Source organism: Sceloporus undulatus, chromosome 6 (genome assembly GCF_019175285.1).
Source record: "Sceloporus undulatus isolate JIND9_A2432 ecotype Alabama chromosome 6, SceUnd_v1.1, whole genome shotgun sequence".
Taxonomy (NCBI): Eukaryota; Metazoa; Chordata; class Lepidosauria; order Squamata; family Phrynosomatidae; genus Sceloporus; species Sceloporus undulatus.
Window position 1 is genome coordinate 78349185 of NC_056527.1, and position 7113 is coordinate 78356297.

A 7113-nucleotide genomic window follows, 5' to 3' on the forward strand; every position below is an offset into this window, starting at 1 on the left:
TGCACTCTGATGATTCTTGACCTGCTTCCTTCCTATGGTACCTGAATGTGCCCTGTTGCCATACCCTGCTGCACATCGTTCCCACCAGTAGCAAACAGCACCATTCTTCCTGTCAGTATTCTCACCAGAACCCACAGGTACTCCTCTCTACTTTCAGCTCTTTTCTATCTGCCCTCCTCTTCCAGTTTTTTTTAATTGTGCTATATCACCATTGTGTATTGTGCAGTTTCTCCAGCTAGCATATCACTACATTGCAATAGTATATGTGCAGGAGGCAATTGTAGGTGAAAGTGGTTTTCCAGGTGAGGCTCATCCATTGCACTCCAGGCGTGCTAACCCCTGCGATTTCCCCAAATGCGGAGAACTCAGCTGCATAATTGTGGTAGACACAGCACAGAGCCAAATGGGGAAAAGGAAGAAAACTTCACCGCAGTAACGTTGGAGAACTACAGCACAAGCTCCCTTAAATGTGTATGTTTAGCATAACACTATTATGACCATTTTTAAAAAAAAAAAATAGGAGCAGCCAGGAAAGATTGCCAGGCCAAAGGAGGAAAAGACCACCATCAATGGTAAACCCCACCATCCACCATGAAACATGGCCTCTCTCCCCTTCTCCAAAGGACATTGATGCACATATTCCCAAGGCCTTCCCTCAAATCATTCAATCATCACGCCTACACCAAACCCAATATCATCTGACACACACACACACACACAAAATGTTATGAATTGGAATGAATTTGTGCACCAGAAACATTAGTAGAACACTAGCAGGAAAAGTCATTAGTGGATATTTCCCAAGGCCTCCACCAGGAGACCAGTCAGGGAAAAACACATTGTGTAAGTCCCCAGCTACAGCAGGACATAACTGCTTTGTGTGATAAGCTTCCAAAGCATATTGAACCAATGACCTAGCCACATAGAATTAGTAAAAGAGGGAACTTGCTGAATACACAAGGATCAAATATCCAGATGTTATATTGGAATATAGGAATATGCCAATGGCAAACAGTAATAACATAAATACTAGGTGACAGACTGTAGGTTGTTTGAGACCCAGCCTCATGTAGGCTACACGCCGGGGTGTTTTCCTCCCCGCCTTTCTTCTTCCATGGTCAGTGGTCGTATTTCTTTTTCTCTACCTCTGCTTATATCAGATCCCACCAGAGGAGTGCCTAGGGCAGTCATGGCGAAACCGTATAGGGACCGAAGTGCCTAAGTAAAGGCCTTGGCACCGGTTTACCCGGTGCAAAAGGTGGGACTTTGGGGGCAACAGGACACCCAGAAAGGAAAAAGCAGCTCCTGGCCGTAGCGGCCTACCACATATCCTCCTGTGCCTTTTCTTTTCCACCCCTGTGTGCCAAAAAAAAAAAAAACAGGTTTTGTGTGCATCTCGGGCACGCAGGCCATAGGTTTGCAACACGGCTAGGACATCTTCCATTTTTGCAATGCCTTTGACGCATCCTTTTCTTAACATGTAATTGGACAGCTAATAACATCCTGGCAATGTGGATCAGGTCAACAAAAATATTTTTGCCAATATCAACTTAATTTCACTATCTGTGATGCAGTTGATTGCTATGGGCATTCTTATGCAATGCTGAAGGAAAGCAGCAACACTGGAGATTATTGGCACCTGGAAACCTCACGGAATAGACGCAGGATTAAAAGTCAAAACCCCGGCATTATCAATGCAGCCACACTAGACAAGTGCAACCCATAGGCAGCCAGACCACAGCCGTGCTATCTCCAGCGCTCTTCAAAAATGGGAGCTTGCCATTGATGAAAGCTACAGGATAAGCATGGCTGGGATCTGGGCTGCATAGGGGTTGGACGCGCCTGGCCACGCGTGTGTTGATAACACCCCCGGTTTGACTTTTCAATCCTGCATTAATCCAACAAATTTCTCTGGGTGGGGAGAACTCTATGTCTTTGGGAGAGATTTTCAAAAGGCTGCAATATAGTCTATGTTCAGTTTTCCCACCCACGATAAGAAAACATTCAACTCAGCTACTCTTTAAAGTTCAGGTACTGCTTTAAACCAGGGACGTAGCTAGGATTTTTAGGAAGGGGGGGGGGTCCAGACTGCCACTTAATGGGGCATGAGTGCGGCGGCGCAGCAGCTCACACACACCATCATTTTCTAATGGAAGGGGGGGGGGCCGGACCCCCAGATCCCCCCCCTGGCTACATCCATGCTTTAACCTATATACTGAATGGTCTTGAACCTCCTGAAAAGAAGATCTACACTGAGAATGAAATGACTAAGCTGGAGAAACCCATTACAAAAAAAAGGGGAGGAGAAGGAGGAGGATATCAAAGCAGGTTAGAGCTAGTCCAAGGAAACTATAAGAGAAATGCATAATTAGAGACCATGAAACAATCATAGAATCATAGATCGTAGAGTTGGGAAGAGACCACTGGGCCATCCAGTCCAACCCCCTGCCATGCAGGAAATCCAAATCCAAAGCATCCTGACAGATGGCCATCCAGCCTCTGTTTAAAGACCCTCCAAGGAGGAGACTCTAGCACCTTCCGGGAAGTTCATCCACTGTCGAACAGCCCTTACTGCAGGAAGTTCCTCCTAATGTTCACGGTGGAATCTCTTTTCCTGTAGCTGGCATCATGGTTCCGGGTCCTGTTTTCTGGGCAGCAGAAAACAAGCTTGCTCCCTCTTCAAATGACATCCTTTCAATAGTTAAACAGGGCGATCATATCACCCTTAACCTTAACCTTCTTTTCTCCAGGCTAAACGCCCCAGCTCCTAAGTCGTTCCTCATAGGGGCTGGTTTCAGACCCTTCACCATTTTTTGTCGCCTCCTTTGGACACGCTCCAGTTCTTCTCAATGTCCTTTCTGAATTGTGGTGCCCAGAACTGGACACAATATTCTGGGGGGCCTGACCAGAGCAGATACAGTGGCACTATTACTTCTCTTGATCTAGACACTATACTCTATTGTGAGCCTAAATAGCATTGGCCTTTTAACTGCCGCATCAACTGTTCACTCATGTTCAACTTGTGGGCTACTTGGACTCCTAGATCCCTTCTCACACCGTAGTTTTCTCACTACTATGATTTTTTTTTCTCATACAGCTTCTCCCTTGATAACTGCCATATTACCAAACATCTCAGGCTTCCCATCTGCTAGTCATTAGCTATACAAAACAAATATGCACCAATCAGGCCTGATGAATGTTTATATTAAAAATCTGGAAATGGAACTAGGGAACAGGTTCTTACCTAGAACATCACTATAAGATTTTCCAGTCTTTCAAGATAAAATGATGGAACAACATGTCTTGTGAGAGGTAAACAAACATTTGCCATCTTCTCCATGAAAGACATCTTGTCTGTGAGCCCTCCCAGGCTGGCAGGAACATAGGATGGAGGAGCGGGGAGACCACCACAAAGACGCTCCACTGTGTTTCCAAAAGAGAATCGGAAAGAATATAGAAAGGAACATGAGCTTCTACTAGCAGTTCCCACAAGGCATGCCAGATCAGAAATAAGGACATCAAAGCAGCTGAATCCATTCTCCAGCACTTTTCATTCAACAAAACCTTGTCACAAGAAATATTGTATCTGTATAATTAATCCAACAAATCATACAACTTGATGGAAAATTCCCAGAAAGTACGTTGTGCTTCTCATAAGACCAGGTATAGATGAAGTCCTGTATCAAAATATCCATATCCTCCTTGAGAATGGAACAGAAATCACTTCCGGGGGAAAAGAGGAAGATACACTTGAATTAACTTCCTGGAGAAGGAAGCAGTAGCGCCGTCACTTGGTGGCCCTGGCTGCAAGCTCATGTATGATAAATTTCATGTTATCCAGGGCTATAGTCAGCTGGCCAGATAAGAACATTCCCACGGGAAGCTGAGCCCAAAAGGTTCACCATGATCAAGGGCACAATCAGCACCCGTCACAGCACAGCTTCTGCCTCCTGCTTTTCTCTGCTTGGTTCATGGAGCGCAAATTGGACAAATGGGCTTTGAACGGGGCATGCTTGCATGTAAAACATATCAAGTTTAACCTTTGTCGTTCATTGTGGCATGGACACTATCAAAAAAGAAGGATGTGTACTAGGACAAAACCTATCATGGATTACACAGCCTGATTCTGTCCAAAAGGCCAAAACACATAATTATTATTCCACCTGTGAATGCAAGAAACAGCCTCTGTGTTCAATACGGCCTTTACCTTTTATCTGCTGTAATTGAACTTCTCGCCTGAAACAACATTCTTTCAGTAACCTACATTCCACAAACCAATAACATTCTCATATGAAGCATGACATATCTGTAATCATAACTGTTTTGAAATGGTGCCCACCATATATACATTGTATTTGCCAGTTCCTGATTGATCAAAGGTAGAGATTGCTTCTAACCAATAACGGATAATAGTACACTCTCTAAACTAACTGCCCCTCCTACATTGGATGGTGAGCCACATGGGGATGTTATGGTGACACACTTGTCACTGAAGAGGGATCCTGAAGGTCACTTTACAATCAATTTGGATATTTTAAAGAACTCTTGGGGGGAAAAACACTTAACACACACACCACCCACACCCAAAACAAACCTACAGAATGTCACTTTGGTCTGTTACAGACGGCCAAAATAAAGCTGCTCCGGTCTCTTGAGGTATGCTGAGTAATGAGGCATGCATCCTAAGAATCTGGAAGCTGCACCAAGCTGCACTCCAGTGCTTAGGAATGGGTGTGGCTTGGCTTGACCTCGGGACTCGTAAGACCATGCTCATTAAACAGCATACCTCCAAAGAGACCCAAAGCAGCTTATTTTGGCTCTGTAACAGGCCTTTGAAACTAATAATTAAATTTTTGCCCATCAGACTGACAAAATATGTCTTTACATTATGTGTTACAATGGAACCACTGTTTACAGTGGAACATTTCATTTTCTAACCACTGCATGAGTGAGAACTCATTGAAACACAGCAACATTGGACTTGGGGAAGGGTATCAAATGTTTCTCCAAGTTTTCTACGCATTTACCTTGCCCCTTATGCTGACTGATGCAGGGTTTTGTTTTCTTTTTTTTCCATTTTATGTTCTTGTTCATTCGTGTGAAAAATGCCTGCTTGGTTTCATAGTAGGAAACCTTTTACACACAAGAGTGATAAAAGAAAAGCATCACAGAACTGTGAAGGGAAGTAGGGTTTAGAATCATGAAAACAACTTCACTATGCTAATGAATTCTAGGGGTTGCTCCCTAGAAAACCACATGCTGATACACATATGCAAACCAGATATGTGGCTGAGAAAAATAGTATAATTGAAGTAGGAGGAAGCCTTGCCTAACAAGTATTTATTCCGTTGTCAGACAACTTGTAAGAGATAAAGAACATGTCTTTGTAAGAGGTGAAAGAGTATGTTTCCCAGCGCCCTGTGCCTGCACCCCGCCCCCTCTCTGTGCCTGTAATCTCCTCACCATAGCAAAAATAGTCACATGGAGATCGACCTAGGATGAGCCATTCCGCCTTCTCCCTTCCACTTATTGAAAAGCCCCTGAGCTTCCCACATGGCCATTCCAAGGCTCATGGCAGCCCAGGAAAGATGCAGAAGCCTTCTGAATATATCACCCAGATATGTGTGTTGTATGCGCTTTCAAGTCATCTGTCACTTTGGGTTGACCCATGACTTTCATAGGGTTTTCTAGGCAGGAATTCACAGAGGGGGTTGTGCCAGTTCCTTCTCTGAAATATAGTGTTACAGCACCTGTTTTTTATTGGCGGTTTCCATCCAAGTATGAATCAGGCTGACCTCGATTGCTTGTAGATCAGACAGGATCTAGTCCCTTGGGGTAGTTAGGACCTTTATCACAAAGTTATGCACAAAGGAGTAAAGCAGTCCGGAAAACCTTAAGGACCCCACAGATCTCATGGCATGTCATCATTTTGTATCTTGTTTAGGAAAAGGAGTAAGACATCTACAATCGGTCTGCTCATAATCATGCCTGCTCACTGCAAGCACAGAATGGCTGATGTGGGGGCTTTTGAGTGCTGTGGAGGAGGAAGGGTATACCAACTCCCAAAGCACCCAAAAAGACCATCCGCATGCATAAGGATAAATGTCCCCAATAAAGAGAAAGCCCCTTGTGGTTATCCTTCTACACTGGCAGACCGTAAAGTAGTGGAGCGGTCATGTACACTTAGCATACAGATTAAACACACAGTGATAAAATTAGCCTGGCTGGACCCCTTGCCAATTGGAAAATATCTGTTCCTCCTATTCTGTCTTATGGTATCCTCTTATCCTGAGCAAAGTTTACATACTTGGCAATCAAACATGTGGGTCATCCATTTCTTTAACACAACCCATAGTTTACATACTTGGACAATCAAACATGGTGGTTCACCCCTTTCTTTAACAATGACCATGTTTAACATACCTGGACAATCAAACACGTGTTCACCCATTTCTTTAAGAACGGCCATAGTTTTTCATGCTCTATCAATCAAAGACTTTGCTATAATGTATGAGGCACAGGTCGTTTTTCTTTGGAAATCTAGGATCCCTAGTGCCTCTTCCTTCTTCTGAACCCCACGCGTGGGACATCTGACATTTGAAGGATATGCTTTCTCTAAAAACATGATAGTGTCCCGTACACTGAAATATTAATCGTTGCTTGACCAACTGCAGCTTTAGGTCTAAAGAAGTTGTAATGTTGAAGCTATGCAATTTTTGCATTGGTAAATTTGCACAACCTATAAGTTGAGGGTTCACTCAACTCTAACTTCACCACACACATTAAATGTTTCCCAACAGGCGTTATAAGCTTGACTTGTTGGTTTCAGTTTCTCTAAGGATAAAATTATGGCCTTGACCTGTTGGATGTACCTCTTGTAGGGTCTTATGTATATGGGAATTAGAATTGCGCAGTTGCATAATTCATATCAACTAGGCTGTTATATTACACTGTAGCAGAGACAACAAAGAGCTAGATGTGCATTGGTGCTTGATGCACACCAGGACCATGCACAATAGGACCATGTGTACTAGTCTCAATGTGCATTGCATCAGGCCTTGCAGTGTCTATTATGCATATTTTGCAATTCAGTAAAAAGATTTTAGTGGCCTC

General features: G+C 43.7%; 1 protein-coding gene and 1 pseudogene across 3 annotated transcripts in view; one reads left to right on the plus strand and one right to left on the minus strand.

Annotated features, from left to right (window-relative positions):
• LOC121935791 (UDP-glucuronosyltransferase 2A1-like) overlaps positions 1 to 7113 on the minus strand; it is a 56018-nt gene that overhangs the window by 25397 nt on the left and 23508 nt on the right. The gene's annotated exons all lie outside the window — the stretch shown is intronic.
• Positions 262 to 393, plus strand: LOC121935821 (annotated as a pseudogene).